An 18,132-nucleotide genomic window follows, 5' to 3' on the forward strand; every position below is an offset into this window, starting at 1 on the left:
GCCATCTTGATTATTGTTGACACTATCTTAAATTTTACTAGGGAGGGCGCACTCCATAACGACTTTTGTTTGACACTGTGTGGGCGGGGCTTAAGGTAACCCTAAGGAAAATGATTTGACTGAATTAATAAACATAGAATCGTATATTTTTGTAGATTGTCAGCAAATTAAGAAAGTATATCCTTATTATAAGCTTTTTGGACATTTATAGAGATCCATAAGTTCTTGGGGATTTGAATTTTGCCCGCAGACTGCCAGAAAGAAACTTTAGAAAGCTTATAATTATACTATAGAGGGTGGGAATTTTTATTTTGGTAAAAGTGAGATGTCACACCATATTTCCTCCAATTCCCGATCTTCATTATCCAATCTCCCACAAATCTTCTTCAGAGATGCCAAGTCCAGAGGCCAGCTATGCGTGACATTTTTCAAAGCTCAACCCCCCCCCCCAGTTTTAGAAGGCCTTTCGAAATCGCCGCCCAACTTTTGTTTTGTTTTTATTATAAAACAAAAATCAGAAAGTTAATTGTGGACAAAAAAGTGTGCCAAAATGCATCAAAAACCTCTTCAGAGTGATTAAAACTAACATGAGGTACACAGAATATGTTTATGGTTAATGACTACACACAACCATACACAAGTCAATTGGAAACTACACAACCATACACAAGTCATTAGGAAACTACACAACCATACACAAGTCAATGGGAAACTACACAACCATACACCAGTCAATGGGAAACTACACAACCATACACCAGTCAATGGGAAACTACACAACCATACACAAGTCATTGGGAAACTACACAACCATACACAAGTCAATGGGAAACTACACAACCATACACAAGTCATTGGGAAACTACACAACCATACACAAGTCAATGGGAAACTACACAACCATACACAAGTCAATGGGAAACTACACAACCATACACCAGTCAATGGGAAACTACACAACCATACACAAGTCATTGGGAAACTACACAACCATACACAAGTCAATGAGAAACTACACAACCATACACAAGTCAATGGGAAACTACACAACCATACACATGTCAATGGGAAACTACACAACCATACACAAGTCAATGGGACACTTCACAACCATACACAAGTCAACGGGAAACTACACAACCATACACAAGTCAATGGGAAACTACACAACCATACACAAGTCAATGAGAAACTACACAACCATACACAAGTCAATGGGAAACTACACAACCATACACCAGTCAATGGGAAACTACACAACCATACACAAGTCATTGGGAAACTACACAACCATACACAAGTCAATGAGAAACTACACAACCATACACAAGTCAATAGGAAACTACACAACCATACACATGTCAATGGGAAACTACACAACCATACACAAGTCAATGGGACACTTCACAACCATACACAAGTCAACGGGAAACTACACAACCATACACAAGTCAATGGGAAACTACACAACCATACACAAGTCAATGAGAAACTACACAACCATACACAAGTCAATGGGAAACTACACAACCATACACAAGTCAATGGGAAACTACACAACCAAGTCAATGCGAAACTACACAGAACCATACACAAGTCAATGGGAATACACAACCATACACTATTTATAAAAACATTGACATGATTATGTGATCTTCAGTCGATTGGTGGATTGGGGGCGGGGGGGGGGGGGGTCCTTCTTCAGTGACAGGAATAATGCGAAAGAAGAAAGAGGTCGCCCTTTCATTTTTTGTTTGAAGAAGTGCACATGCGCATTGAGTATACTCCATCACAACATGCAAAATGTCGTCTGCTCACGTCGTCACACACAGCGTCTTCAAAATCAGATGTTTTTACCACAAAACATTTAATGTAAGTGCATATTTTTTTATCCAGAATTGAAGGTACATAGCATACCACATAATCTGACGTTATTTGAACATTATTATTGTTTAAAAAGGACGATTTTCTGGTCGTTTGAATTTGGCGACAAGCGGAAACTTTCAGACAACTCCTGTCGTCTGTCTAGTCGGCAGTGCACAAACACAAGTCACAATCAACATTACATGATCAATGATGAACAACGTGCGTTGTTTGCATTAAAATTCCCATTACTTCCATTCTATCAGTGGCCTAGCCAGACACCTCCTATTGGGGAGGAGGCAAACGCAATGACAAAGACATTGCAGGGGGCTGTAGTTGGTCAACCATAATTAAATTAATTTGGAGTCCGGGTCGGGGGTTGGGACTGTTGCAACTGCCTCTGGATTCCATTCTGGCCAAGAAGCTTCTACTTGTACTTGTACTTGTATACTCGTTAGGGTTAATAACTTATAAGACAGGACGTAAAGCTGAGGGACTACTTGTCCATGAGCGGTGCAGGGGTGTATTTGAGTTAGCAATAGAAGGGAAGTCTCAGTCAGTGAGCTCGATGGATTGCTTTGAATATCTTACTAAACATTGATGGTACCCTGTTAAATAAAACAAACCAACTCGTACAAAAATGCACCAAGTACACAAACCAACTCGTACAAAAACCTCATACTTATAGCTTGTACCCCCAGATGAACTTTGTATAGGTTTCAGTTGCTTATTTTATTCTATTCTTTCTGTGTTTCTAGATGTGAGTTTTTGGTTCTGGTATTGAACTCAACTGTGGAATGAATCTTCTTTCACCATTCATTCAAGGATACACATGGATGAAGAATCATCAGTTTGGACCGCACCGTACCTCCTGAAATAGGATGGTGAGTTTTAAAAAAGTCGTTGTTAGTTTTGTTCATAAATGTACTGCCAAAATTTGTTGTATTCCTGTTCTCCTCTTCCTATCAGAGCCTCACCTAATTGATTGACCCATTGGGCCTCCCTGAGCATTCATCTGTGCTGTACCTGCAGCCAAAACCATCTCCTGATAATCTGCTATTATCAAAGACTCTAAAAGTGCATCCCTCTTTTCTGCTAGTGTTGTCCCACCACAGGCCAATTGTATCCAATACAACTTGTATAATATCAGTCAAAAGCAAGCATCCCTCCTCTCTACTCTGTCTCTGCATACTTAGATCCGCCCCAATGTTGACCTATAATACAACCTACATCAATCCCAAATATGCATCCTCTTTTCTGCTCGCTTTGAGACCCGCCCACAATGCGGACCCAGCCAATTCTCAAATGCATCCATCCTCTCTGGTAAGTGCCTTCCAAAATGATGTACCTCCTTTCTGGGCACACTCAAAGGGTTCGCCTCCAATAGAACTCATCTACAAGCAAACCGATGCAAAAAATGCACCGTTCTTTTATGCTAACTGGAACCACCACTCTCAAACATGCCTCCATCCTTTATGCTAACATTGAGCTGCCCACAATCTGAACCCAAGTTTATATGGCTAATTTGAAAAGCAGGCCATTTTTGTTTACTATAAGTTTGTTGCTGTAAAATTTTTGCTGTAGAATATCTGTCAGTCACAGATCCACCCCATTGATTACCCCATCTTCAAAACGTACACCAATAGTAATTGCTTTACCATAGAACAAGAACCGGTTACAAGCAATTTATCCCTGGTTTCATTTGTCATTAAATTGTTTTTTATTCTGTTTTTAATTTTATTTATAGAACAGTCTAAAAAGGATGGCAAGCCTTGGTACAAGTGATATGGCATCTTAATTGAAGAGAGCCCTGAGATGCAGCATCATCATGAAATCAAATCGTCTTCCCATTGCCTCAAGCTATTTCAGTTCAACTTGTTTGTTTATTCAAAACCATGATGAGAAGGTATGTACCTCTACATTGAGTTTTACTTTTTAATTTAAAGTATGCACCAAACTTCTTAGCCATTATGGACCTGCCAAAACCCTTTCACCCTTTTTCTTCAGTTCAATCACCCCACTGTCCTGCCACGCCCTCCCAAAACATTTACCTGGCTTTGTTTCAATCCCGAAATCTAGCACAACCCACTTGGTGTTTTTTTTGTTATGGACCAGCATTCCCAATAGTGTTCCCAATCCAATACGCACCCCACTTGTCTGTCATTCAGGACCCACCCTCAACATTTGACCTCTTCTACTTCAAATCTTTAATCATCCAAAATCAAACACCTCTTGTCTGTCATTCAGGACCATTGGACCAACACCCAAACAATATTAACCCCTTCTACTTCAAGTTTGTATCAACCCATAACATACACCCCCTTTTCTGTCACTCAGGACCAACCCCCAACATTTTACCCCTTTTACTTCAAATCTGTATCAACCCAAGACACGCACCCCTCTTGTCTGCCATTCAGGTCCAACCCCCAACATTTTACCCCTTTTACTTCAAATCTGTATCAACCCAAGACACGCACCCCTCTTGTCTGCCATTCAGGTCCAACCCCCAACATTTTACCCCTTTTACTTCAAATCTGTATCAACCCAAGACACGCACCCCTCTTGTCTGCCATTCAGGTCCAACCCCCAACATTTTACCCCTTTTACTTCAAATCTGTATCAACCCAAGACACGCACCCCTCTTGTCTGCCATTCAGGTCCAACCCCCAACATTTTACCCCTTTTACTTCAAATCTGTATCAACCCAAGACACGCACCCCTCTTGTCTGCCATTCAGGTCCAACCCCCAACATTTTACCCCTTTTACTTCAAATCTGTATCAACCCAAGACACGCACCCCTCTTGTCTGCCATTCAGGTCCAACCCCCAACATTTCAACCCTTTTACTTAGACATGCACCACTCTTGTCTGTCATTTAGGACCAACCCCTTTTACTTTTTATTGTATCAATCACATTCAGGCACCCCACTTGTCTGCTACCCTAGACCCCTCCCAGATATTATTACCTCTTCTCCCTGCAAACTGTATTAAACCCAAACCTGTGGTATGTTTTCCAAAAGACATGTCTTGGTCCATTGTGAATGATGTAATTAATAATTTTTTCCTTTTGATGTTTGCTCAATAGAACACTCAAGATGATAAGCCTTGATATGCAAGATGCATCAGCTTGACTGAAGAGAGCCCATAAGATGCAGCATCATCATGAATTCCAAGACGTCATCTTCTCAGCGTCTCAAGCTTCCTCAGTTCAACTTTGTTATTAACTCACAGAAAACACTATAGTGGATATTAAGGTACGTCTCAAGTATTTAATTTTACCTATTGTAAAAAGATCTGTTTACATGGACTCTTAGACACCACTTGGAAATGAGTCCTTGTTGTTTAACACTTTGTAAACAAAACTTACAAAGCTGTAGCGTTAAAAATTGAAAGTCCTTTATTTCGTAAACAGATCTTTGTGGTCTTATACACTCATACATGGACAGCATGTAGAGAGGTTTATTTATTGTAAAAAGGTCTGTTTACATGGACTCTTATAAAACCACTCGGACATCAGTCTTTTCTGTTTACAACTGAAACAAAGTTGTTATTTATTTCAAAAGCTATGAACTTAATTCAAAGCACAGTGTACTGCGTAAACAGATCTTTACCATGTACAGCCCTATGTGACTGTTTTTGTTATGCAGTAAAAACTTTGCTGAACATTGTTCTGTACATTTTGTAGCTCCGTTGAGTCATCAGGCCTGATACTTTGCAGAGACAAGTTACGCAGCAATTGCCTCCATGCACACGGCCTTGGTCACTGCCTTGGTGCCCATTGAAATGTTCTGGTACTAATTCAAATTTCCCTCAGACTCTGGCATTTTACTGAGAAAAACCTGCAGTGCCTTTACATGAATGAAGCATCAGGCCTGAAGAAAAAGCTGCCTTGCCCTTACAAGAATGAAGCATTAGGTCTGAAGAATAGGTAAAGAAATGCAGAAAACAAAAGGCTACTAGCTATGGCTAACATTTTTTACTGAATACCAAAGCAGTGTAGTGAACAGTCATGCAGCATATAGGCTAACATGTACAGTTTTAAAACATAACTTTACACAGATGTCAGAGTTTGAAACATGTTTTAAATACTTAGTTTGATATTTATATGTGGTAAATTTGATGTATTTGTATCACACGTGATTATATTTATCTGCAAAACATTGTACACACCGAGCAGGGCTTTTGGTTTTAACGGAATCAAAATATATGGAAACTTGGAGTGAACATCTGCATTTCCATAAAGTTTAAGGCTTACTTTTGAAAGTACAGTACCGTATCTTTTAACCATTTTATCTTGAAAATTAGATTTCACAAATCCATGAGAACCCAAAATTAATAATTATACATTTTTTAAATGATTTTCTGATGTAATTAACATGGAAACATGGCAATGCAGATGGCCTTTCTAAGCTTCCATACAATTTTTGCTCTATCTTTTGAAGTCTGGTTCCAAATCTCTTAGTGGTTATACAACACTTATTCTTAATGTAGGTGCCAGACTAATTTCTTCACACACGTTTGGATTTCTATTATATGTATACACTTAGCTGATAAGTTATCAAGATTATGTGTGTAAATACTCCTTTTAAACAACAGCTTTTAATATGCGAGCTTCGTAATTCACAGTTAAGCTGAGCATAGTTACTTTATAATACTTAAAATAGGAAGTTTGAAGGTTAGAAGTCGCGAAATTGTGTTCTGTGCATTTAAATTGTTATAAAAAGAAAGCACCTACAACTTATGCCAAGTGCCAATTTAGAGTAATTTTAAGCAATATTTATTAAAACGACACTTTCCTATTAGTTTGTTTGTCACCAGAATGCCTATTACATGTAGAATGTCAACAGGGATACCCTGGAGTGTATTACGCACTGTTTTAAGGGTGTTTTAAATGTTTTTCCTCTCAATTTTTGTAATTTTCAGTGATTTTCAAGTTTTTTTCCCCCAAAAAAATTTGATTTCAAAAAAAAATTAACGAGCATGCGTTTCAGGCGATTTTAAGAAAATAAAATTAAAAAAACGAAAAATTAGTGGTGATTTTTGCAATTTTGCAAGTTTTTACAATTTTGAATTTTCCTTTATGGAAAAAAAAAAAAATTAACGAGCGTACGTTTCAGGCGATTTTAAAAAAACCATTCACCGTTAATTTTTTTTTTTTTTTTTTTTTTTTTTATTAATTAAAATTAAATAAAATTTAATTAAAAAAAAATCTTGTCCCCACTTCCCCTTCTGCCCGGTCCACCGCTCCCCCTCTCTCTCTCTCTCCGGGTCCACGCCTCCCCTCTGATGTATCTCCGCCATGTTGCCTCCTCGTCGTGGTCCGGGGTCCGTGGGCGTTCCTCTGGTGTCTCCATGGTGGTGGTGTCCTGGCCGGGGCTCGAACCCGCACAGATGTCTCTAAGATGTCTTCAAAGCCGTCTCCTTATCCGCTAGGCTATGGCGTCTTCCGGGTTTGAAAAAAAATTTTTAAGGTGGTAAACATAAGGACGAAGTTTGACGTACACACTGTATATACGCGTATACTACACATTAGCGATCAGTCTCTGGATCAGTCGTCGAGAGAGCGCCCTCTTGTGGTGATATTAATTAATATGTGATTATATTGCCGTAAGTAATTAATATTGCCACAAGAGGGCGCTCTCTCAAGGATAAAAATCTTGAATCAAGACTACCAGTCAAAGTCTACACGGCCACATGGAAACATAAACTTGTTATTCTGTTTTATTTTTATTTTAATACAAAGTTTAATTAATTTTTCATTTAAATTGTTTTATTTTATAAAATGTGAATACAGGGGTTGCACGGTTTGCACGTTTTTGTTTCGTTTCATGAAGTCAAATAAATCTTTTTAAACAAATAAATACAGGTTTGGCAACAAAATAATGACAATCAGACAAAAACAGGTTTAGATTAATAGTATATCATTTTTATTTATTACGGTAATAATAATGAACATATTTATTTAATATAGCGCAGAATTACAATGAAGTCTCAACATAACATAAGTTTATGTTAATCGTTCATTCTTAAATAAATCTAGAATATCTACAATCAGCTTTTTACCGGTGAATTATTGACATCGATTAACTACTAACACTCAAACGTGGAAAAATGTTAACCTAGTAGGTATTCTGAATAAATATATAACTCTTAAATTTGAAACATTATCATTTAAAACTTGAGCTCAATCGGTCATCAAACTTGCGAGATAATAATGAAAGAAAAAACACCCTTGTAACACGAAGTTGTGTGCGTTTAGATGGTTGATTTCGAGACCTCAAGTTCTGAATCTGAGGTCTCTAAATCAAATTCATGGAAAATTACTTCTTTCTCGAAAACTATGGCACTTCAGAGAGAGCAGTTTCTCACAATGTTTTATACTATCAACCTCTCCTCATTACTTGTTACCAATTAAGGTTTTATTCTAATAATTATTTTGAGTAATTACCAATAGTGTCACTGCCTTTAAAAGGGAAGGTACACGTTTGGTAATTACTCAAAACAAACATTATCATAAAAACTTACTTGGCAATGAGTAGTGGAGAGCCGTTGATAGTGTAAAACATTGTGAGAAATGGCTCACTCTGAAGTAGCGCAGATTTTGAGAAAGAGGTAATTTCTTACTCAAATAATAGAAGACTTCTAGCTAGAAGTCTTGTATTCCTACCTGAGGCACACACATTCGTTCAACAAGGGTGGTTTTTTTTCATTATTTTCTCGCAACTTCGATGACCAATTGAGCCCAAATCTTCACAGGGTTGTTATTTTATGCTTATGATGGGATACACCAAGTGAGAAGACTGGTCTTTGACAATTACCAAACATGTACCTTACCTTTAATTAGCAACTTTTGTAAATTTTGTAGAAAGCAGCATTTTGAGAAATATTTTTTTTCATTTTTTTCCCCCCAAATTTGAATCTGAGAAGCGTTACTGCAGTAATGCTTCCGAGATTGTGTATTTTATTAGGGATTATTCTCCCTGCATATTACGACACATTTGCTTGGGATTTCCAGGGACATTTAAAAAAAGCGAACATCTTTTAATTGAACCTTTCACAGTTAATTTATTGTATAACTTGTATATATAAAGTAAAAAAAAAAAATACTTGGTAAAAAAAACCCAAAGGAACACTTTGCCATTGAAAGATTAACAAATCATGTTGTGAAAAAACACATTATTATCCATCACAAACTTGAGGACATGTTGTGGACCTTCAAGCTGGGGGGGGGGGTTTGTCTGGTCTTCAACACAAAATTCCTGGATCAGAGAAATTTGTGGTTATTATTCTTGAGGACAACCAAAGTCTCTTTTCTTTGACTAAAAGATTCTCTTTACAACACAATCCACACAAATCAGATGTTGTACAGTGATCAAAATTGTCTATGCAGGAATCACACACGAATGGGAAGTTGATGTCCATGTAAAAGTCAGTTGTTGCTGTCCATGTAGGAATCAGATGTCTATGTAGGAATGAGACATTGCTTTATAGGATCATATGTGGCTGCCTGTGTAGGAATCTGAAGTGGATGTCCATGTAGGAATCAGATGTTGCTGTCTTTGTAGGAGTCTGAAGTTGATGCCCATGTAGGAATCAGATGTCGCTGTGGGTGCATGAATCAGATGTGGCTGTCCAAGTAGGAAATCAGACTAATTGTTCATGTGGGAAACAGCCATTGATGCACATGTAGGAATCAGACGTTACTGTCCATTTAGGAATCAGATGTTACTTTAATATTCTTCCGATCCAGGTTCATTTGTTTCTCAACTTCTCTGAATTACATTCTGCATTCGGTTTCCAAAGATCCACGCACTCAGGTTTTATAGATCCACATGAGATCTGCAAACAAAAAAGAAATAATAATATCAAACAACATCCAATTCCAAGAAAGTGTTGAGGGGGAGGCCCAAATAATCATATTTGACTTGGAGTCAAACTGAAAGAATGTATACATGAAATAAAATTTGTTTCTAAAAAACAATAAACCACACAAAAAAGGTGTTGCCCAAATAGGGAGATCGCAAATATGTAGGGCAAAATAGCTCAGTTGAGTGCCAGGTTTTTTATTCGGAGGCAGTTGGTTCGAGCCCTGTTAGTAAATTTTTCTTTGTTCAAACCCTGCATCAAAAATATAGTTTGAAACTTAAACCAACTGAGATTAATTTGTTATTCCTCACACTGAAAAAAAAGTTTTAGTCTCAAAGCAAAAAACAACAACATCTTTCTCAACATTCAGGTCACAGCCAAATAATCTGTTGTCACTTTGTATTAAACTGAAAATACCTCTTGCAGTATAATTTGTGTGTCTCAAAAATATTATTTGAAATTTAAACCAAGTGAGATTTTCTTTTTTTTTTCTCAGATTAACATTTTTTATTTTTTTCTCAGATTAACAAAAATGTGGTAGTCAACACAAAAATTCAACATTTAAATAAAAGACAAATAATTTTTTATTTTTTAATTTTTTTTATGCAAGTCGCCAGACACACATGGCCTGAAGGGCACCCTAAGGTGTGGGCTATAATTATTTTTGCCACCTATTCCTAGGCTGAAACAGGGTTACCCCTTTTACAGTCCATACAGATGTAGGCTTGGTATCATCAGTCCGAAGATTGGCCGGTAGAGCAGAAAGTACTACCTCCCCAATTTTATGTAGCAAGTGTCACAACCGGGATTCGAACCCACACTCTGCTGATCAAACAACAGAGCTTGAATCTGTTGCTCTTAACCATTTGGCCATGACACGCCACAAATGTTTTTACTTTCCATTAAAAAGGACATTTTCCTGGAAGCATCTGTTACTCAAAAGTATTATAGCTTAGAATTTAAACCAATTGTTTTTTTTTTCAATCCTCCAAAAAACAAAAATTAGTCTCTAGGCAAAATTGTTTCTTTCGACTTTCAATCTCAATGAAATGACAGTTATGGACAGGCAAGACCAAATTATTTATTGGGAACTTGGCATCAAACATAAAGCTGTCTGAAATTTTGTAAACTGAGTTTTATTTTTTATTCCTCAAACTGATAAAAGCAGTCTCAAAGCAAAACTAAAATATGTTTCTCAACGTATAATCCCAATAAAATGTTTGGTCATGGCGAAATAATCTTATTTTTTCAATTTGCACGAAACTGAACACACCCTGAAAAAAGTTGCGTTTCTCATATATGTATTTTCTTTTGAAATATAAACCGAAGTGAGATTTCTTCTGAATTCCTCAAACTAAAAAAGTGATGTCTCAAAGCAAAATAAAAATAAAAATACGTGCTAAAAAATGTTTAACCAAGTGAGATTTCTTTTTTTATTCCTCATACTTAAAAAATGTGGTAGTCTGAAAAAAATCGTTTCTCAACATTCAAATCAATGCCAAATAATCAAAAACAATCATCTGTTTTCACTTGCCATTAAAAGGAAAATTTCCTGAAAGAATCCGTTTCTCAAAAGTATTATAGCTTGAAATTTAAACCAATTGAGATTTCTTTTATTTCCTCAAACTAAAGAAAAAGTATAGGTCTAGTCTCAAGGCAAAATTAGTTTCCTCTCAACATTCAACCCCAATGAAATGTTTGATCCGTATAGGCACGGCCAAAAATCATCGAATTTTTCACTTGACATCAGACTGAAAACCGTCCTGAAATTGTGTACACTGAAGTAAGATATTTCCTCAAACAGAAAAAAGTTGAAGTGTTGAGGCAAAACAAAAATATGTTTCTCAATATTTAATCCCATTAAAATATTGGTCGTGGCAATTTTATTTTTTTTATTTGCACCAAACTGAACATACCCTCAAAAAAATGCGTTTCTCAGAAGTTTTTTTTTTTTTTTTTTTAAATATACACTGAAGTGAGATTTCTTCTTAAAGGGAAGTTACACATTTGGTAATTTTGCCAAAGACTAGTCTTCTCACTTGGTGTGCTTTTAGATAGGAATAAAAGACTTCTAGCTAGAAGTCTTTTATTATTTTAGTGAGAAATTACCTCTTTCTCAAAGACTACATTTCTTCAGAGGGAGTCGTTGTCCATAATGTTTTTTACTATCAACTGCTTTCAAATGGTCGTTCAAACCAAGTAAAGTCAGTTTTTGAGTTAAAATGTCTTTTTAGTAATAACCAAATGTGTACCTTCCCTTTAATTCCTCAAACCAAAAAAAAGTGATGTCTGAAAGCAAAAAAAACCAATATGCTTACTCTAAATTGAAATTAAGCAAAACAATAGAAGAGAGATAAATTAATCTGGTGGACTTAGCATTAATTAGTTTCAACATTTTGTTCAGGCTTTGAAATACACAATATACAATAAACTAACTAAAAAGGGAAACATTACCTCTTTAATTGTTCATGTAGCTGCACACGGATATCTGAGTTTATATGAAGCTAAGCATCACTGGTAGGCAGTTCTCCCAGCCTCCATGTCACAACTCGGAGATGAAACTAAGCATCCATGTTGGGGAGGTGCTGGTTGACTGGTAGGCAGTTCTCCCAGCCTCCATATCACAACTCAGAGATGAAACTAAACCTCCATGTTGGAGAGGTGCTGGTTGACTGGTAGGCAGTTCTCCCAGCCTCCATGTCACAATTCAGAAATGAAACTAAGCATCCATGTTGGAGAGGTGCTGGTTGACTGGTAGGCAGTTCTCCCAGCCTCCATGTCACAATTCAGAAATGAAACTAAGCATCCATGTTGGAGAGGTGCTGGTTGACTGGTAGGCAGTTCTCCCAGCCTCCATGTCACAACTCAGAGATGAAACTAAGCATCCATCTTGGAGAGGTGCTGGTTGACTGGTAGCGAAGTGATCACAGCCTTTAAGAAAAATGAAAAATATTATTTGCTATCCTTTTTAAAGGAATAGCAAATTCAACAGTCAAAGCAGTCCAGGGACTAAGGTAAGAGGTTAGCACGGATCATGGCCCAATTTAATTAAGCCTGTAAGCACAAAATTTTGTTACCAGCCAGTAAACTATACAGTTACCATTGCTGTGGCTGGTAACCTGGTCATTTCTTGCTAAGCCTAGAAGTTTGCTAAGCAGAATGTTTTGCTAACAACTGCTAACATTGGCCAGATAACTCAGTTGGTAGAGTAGAGTGCCAGGATGTTAACCCATAGGCAGTTGCTTCAAGTTCCATTTTGTAAATTTTTCTATGTTCAACCCACGCATCAAAAATAAAGTTTGAAACTTAAACCAGGTGAGATTTCTTTGTTATTCCTCACACTGAAAAAAGTTGTAGTCTCAAAGCAAAACAACACAAAAGAACATCTTTTTCAACATTTAGGTCAAAGCCAATTAATTTATTGTCCCTTTGAAAATACCAATAACTTGTGTTTCTCAAAAATATTCTTTTGAAATTTAAATCCAGTGAGATTTTCTATTTTATTCCCCACACTAAGAAAAAGTTATAGTCTAAAAAAATATGTTTCTCAACATTCCAATCTCAGGCAAATAATCATTTATTTTCACTTATTTTCGAACTGAAATTGCCTGAAAGAAATTACGTTTCTCAAAAGTATTATCCCTTGAAACATAAACCAAGAGTAATCTCTTTTGAATTCCTCAAAAAAGAAAAAAATTGTAGTCTCAAGGCAAAACTTTTCAAAATTAAACTCAAATTCAACATTTTGGTCAGGCTTTGAAAAACACTTTGTCAATGTGCATTTAACTAACTAAATATAGAGGGAAACCTTACCTCTTTACTTTCCATGCCACACTTGTGTCTGAGTTTCTGTGATAGATGGTAGGGAAGAGTTCTCACAGCCTGAGCAATTTAAAAAATATTTTTGCAATAACTTTTAAAAGAAAACGTAACATCAACAGTCAAAGCAGTCCAGGGACTAAGTTGAAATAGGTAAGTAAAAGTTCAATTTCATAAAGCCTGTAAGCACAAAAACGTGCAAACAAATTTGGCTCATTAAAAATGTGTTACCAGCCAGTAAACCATACAGTTACTATTGCTGTGGCTGGTAGCCTGGTCATTTCTTGCTCAGCCAAAAACTGTTGCTAAGCCGAGTTGTTTGCTTATAACTGCCAACATTGGCCAGATCACTCAGTTGGTAGAGTAGAGTGCCAGGATGCTAATCCAGAGGCAGCTGGTTCGAGTCCCGCTTTAAATTTAAACCAAGTGAGATTTCTTTGTTTTTCCTCAACCTGAAAAAAAGTTAGTCTCAAAGCAAAACATATGTTTATCAAAATACAATCCCAATATAATGTTTGGTCACAGCCAAATAATAATATACTTTTCATATTTCAATCTGTCTCAAACTGAACATCCTGAAAATAAAATGCGTTTCTTGGAAGCATTATCTCTTGGAAAAGAAACCGGAGTGAGATTTCTTCTTCATTCCTCAAACTAAAAACAAAATGTGTCTCAGAGCAAAACAAACACACCTTTCTCAAAATGGAAATTGAGCAAGAAAAATTAAAAACATTTACATTTCTCTTGTGGACTTGTAAAAGGTCAATCATTTTATTCAGGCTTTGAAGTTGCCTATTACAATGTCAATGTACATTACAATTAACTAAATTAAAAGGAAAACATTACCTCTTTAATGTTCATGTACGCTACACAAAAGTCTGAGTTTCTGTGAAGCTATGCATCCTTGTTTGATAGGTGTTGGTTGACTGGTAGGCAGTTCTCCCAGCAGACTCAATGTTACAACTCAGAGATGAAACTATGCATCCATGTTGGAGAGGTGCTGGTTGACTGGTAGGCAGTTCTCCCAGCCTCCATGTCACAACTTGGAGATGAAACTAAGCATCCATGTTGGAGAGGTGCTGGTTGACTGGTAGTCAGTTCTCCTAGCCTCAAAGTCACAACTCAGAGATGAAACTAAGCATCCATGTTGGAGAGGTGCTGGTTGACTGGTAGGCAGTTCTCCCAGCCTCCATCTCACAACTCAGAGATGAAACTAAGCATCCATGTTGAAGAGGTGCTGGTTGACTGGTAGGCAGTTCTCACAGCCTTTAAGCAAATTGAAAAAAAAATTAAATTTGCACTAAATTTTTAGAGGAATAGTTATTTCAACAGTCATAGCAGTCCATTGATTAAGTTAAAAGAGGTGTTAGCAGAATTCAGGGCTCACATCATAAAGCCAGAAAGCTCAAAAACCTGCTTAGCAAGTTCGGCTTATTAACAATATTTTACCAGCCAGTAAACCATAAATTTAGAATAGCTTTAGCTGGTATGCTGGTCATGTCTTGCTTAGCCAAGAAACTTGCTTAGCAGAATTTTCTGCTTATAAAAAAAAACAGCTTTTGAAATTGGCCAAAATAACAGGTGAGGGGGCTCAATTACTGAAAAATGTGAATGGTTTCGATGAATCCACCGCCTCATTATATAAATGACAGGTGAACCGTTTTAAAGGCAGTGGACACTATTGGTAATTACTCAAAATAATTATTCCAGCATAAAACCTTACTTGGTAAATAGTAATCTGGAGAGGTTGATGGTATAAAACATTGTAAGATTTGGCTCCCTCCGAAGTGGAGAAAAAAGTAGTTTTCCACGAATTTGGTTTCGAGACCTTAGATTTAGAATTTGAAGTCGCGAAGTCAAGCATCTGAAAGCACACAACTTCGTGTGACAAGGGTATTTTTTCTTTCATAATTATCTTGCAACTTCGATGACCAATTGAGCTCAAATTTTCACAGGTTTGTTATTTTATGCATACATGTACATGTTGACATACACAAAGTGAGAAGTTGGTCTTTGACAATTAACAATAGTGCCCAGTAAAAAGTGTTGAAACATGGGCGTGACACGGGAGCTTGCACAGGCTGCTTATAAGACAGTTTCTTCATTCCTATTGGTCGAGAGCAACTACCGGAGCAGTTGTGCCAAATCATGCGATACACGCGATGCGCACAGCAAACTCCTAAATAAGGAGTTGTTTACCCGAGGGTCTTACCATTTCGTAGCTTGAGGGGTGTTGTGTTGAAAGAAATCATAAAACAATTATAATGTTTGTATTAATTTTACTTTTTGACAAAAAGTGTATGGTTTTTGACCGAAAAGTTATGAATGGGAATCAAAGTGTGTTGAATCAATTTTCAACTAGTGGTTTAAACCCGCCGAGGCCTGATAATTTACCTTGACTTTGTCTCGGTAAAATTATCAAGAACCAGGCCTCGTTGGGATTAAACCACTAGTCCAAAACCACATCACCACACATTGATTCCCTTAGTTTAGCCGATTTAATACACACCAAGAAGCAATTTCTGATAATAAGGTGTATTGCTCTTGAAGGACGCGTCGTGGAGTGCCGTCTGCATGGCCCAATTTCACAAAGCTGCTAAGCACACAAATTTGCTAAGCATGAAAATTCTTCCTTGATTAAAACAGGATTACCAACCAAGTTTCCATGTGTTAAATTTTAGGATATAAGCTGATAAGCAAACAACAGCTCTGAATACACCAGTAACAAGCAATATATGCAACAAATAGAAAATTTGTCGTAATATTTTTTGTGTCGTTATCAAGGAAAACATTTCATGCTTTAGAGCAATTTTGTATGCTTAGTTGTAGCAGCGATATGAAATTGGGCCTGGGCCTAATTTTATCTGAGCTGCTAACTAAAAAAATAAGGAGGAAATTTCCTTCCCGTTAAAAACAGGATTACCAACCAATTTTCACGAGAATTTCAATATAAAATAAGCAAATAACAGCTGAATACCAGTTACTTACATTTTTTACAAGCAATTCGCAACACAAAATAAATTTTGTTTGTAATCCAGGAAAAAAGGCATGCTAAGCAATTTTTTTTGCTTAGCAGCTCTATGAAATCGGGCCTAGATGTCACACCGATAACCTTAATATTTGTTAATAAATACCTTGGACGGTTTCAAGTCTCTTATTGGTCAAAACCCAGTCACGTGTGGGAGTGTTAACGGTGGTATAAAGACCGGCTTTGGAAAATAGCGAATAAGTGGCCACTAAATCAGCATACATTGTATTAAACCTTGCGCGTTGCATTGTGATGCACGCTTATTTATATCCCTGTAAATTTCATTGCAACTTTGCGCACTTACACGTACACGCGCTGAAAATGTATAAATTTTGAGTGCGCACGTGTAACATGTGCGCGCGTATAAACTGACGCCAAGTTTACGAGCGCGTTTTAATGCACAAGGAACACCTATCGTCCAATCATTTGCCTCCTTTGACCCCAGTGAAGGCGCTGAACAGATCCCTATTATTATATGAGTCACGGGTCTCAAAGATCAGTAATGTGATTAACTCACGAAAGAGATGGGAACCATCAAAAGCTCGAATATGGCACCTGAACATGTCTGGAAACACCGCCGAGAGAAAAGTCACAATGTTTGGAAAATTTCAGGCGTTTAATTGCGCTAAAAAAGGTATTTATTAATGGGAATAACAGTGCAAGTACCCGGTCTTCACTGCGTGGTAATGACTATGACCTTGGTTGGTGGCTGGCGCTGTTAACGGACCTCAAGCGCCAGCCACCAACCCGGTCATTACCAAGCAGTGAAGACCGGGTACTTGCACTGTTATTCCCTAATTATAAAAATAAGTGTACAAACATACATGACACCACTGCAGTACATTACTACTTTACTGTAACTAGCTGTCACTACTGCGTAACTAATCGCAATACATTGAATGTACACACGCGCGTTGACATGAGAAAGATACCGAGTACACTGTGCAATAGCAACGCACAAAACCACAGAAATCGTCCATTAATAACAATGAAATACTCCCCAACATACCTTTAGAATATGGAGCAACTTATCCACTAATGATGAACGAAATGTGAAGCATTATGGATGGTCTTGGAAGAGACAAACTAGTCAAAAGTAGCTGGTAGAGATCGACGTCGTCATGTCAAACTTCCCTCCATTGTTAGGAAACTGTCATTAGATTGAACTATGGATGGCGCACTTCATAAACAAACGCACGTGCTTATCATAAACATAGGCCCAAATTAAAAAAAGCTGCTGACAAGTTTCTTTTCCAAGCAAGAGTTGAGTGGGGCACCACCGGTCGTAGCAATGTAAACTTAAGTGCATTTTTGCAGGAAACCTGTTTCTGCTTAGCAATACTTTTTTATGCTTAGCGGGCTTTATGAAATTCAGGCCCTGGGATGGGCTGAGTCGACCTCAAGATTGGCAAAAAATAATAATTTGAGGCACATTTTTTTATTGATGATAGATGCTTTGCGTGATGAGTATACTAGAAAGCTTACTTGTCTAAGGTGTGGTAAAGGCTTGTGTTGTGCGGTCTTGAAGGAGCAGTATTTTACAAGGTGCGAGTAAA

The 18,132-nt window shown here is 37.2% G+C and overlaps 2 long non-coding RNA genes across 2 annotated transcripts; one reads left to right on the plus strand and one right to left on the minus strand.

The window, feature by feature from the left end:
* The first annotated feature begins 1,797 nt into the window (after window positions 1-1,797).
* Window positions 1,798-6,803, plus strand: LOC139950645 (uncharacterized). Its single transcript, XR_011787681.1, has 4 exons — window positions 1,798-1,872; window positions 2,622-2,747; window positions 3,611-3,769; window positions 4,949-6,803. It is a non-coding gene; the product is annotated as an uncharacterized lncRNA (long non-coding RNA).
* A 5,744-nt stretch (window positions 6,804-12,547) lies between these two features.
* LOC139950286 (uncharacterized) lies at window positions 12,548-17,721 on the minus strand. Its single transcript, XR_011787634.1, has 4 exons — window positions 17,586-17,721; window positions 14,395-14,814; window positions 13,543-13,611; window positions 12,548-12,660 (listed from the first exon to the last, which is right to left on the minus strand). It is a non-coding gene; the product is annotated as an uncharacterized lncRNA (long non-coding RNA).
* Between the last annotated feature and the right edge of the window lie 411 nt (window positions 17,722-18,132).

This window comes from Asterias amurensis, chromosome 18 (genome assembly GCF_032118995.1).
Source record: "Asterias amurensis chromosome 18, ASM3211899v1".
NCBI classification, from domain to species: Eukaryota; Metazoa; Echinodermata; class Asteroidea; order Forcipulatida; family Asteriidae; genus Asterias; species Asterias amurensis.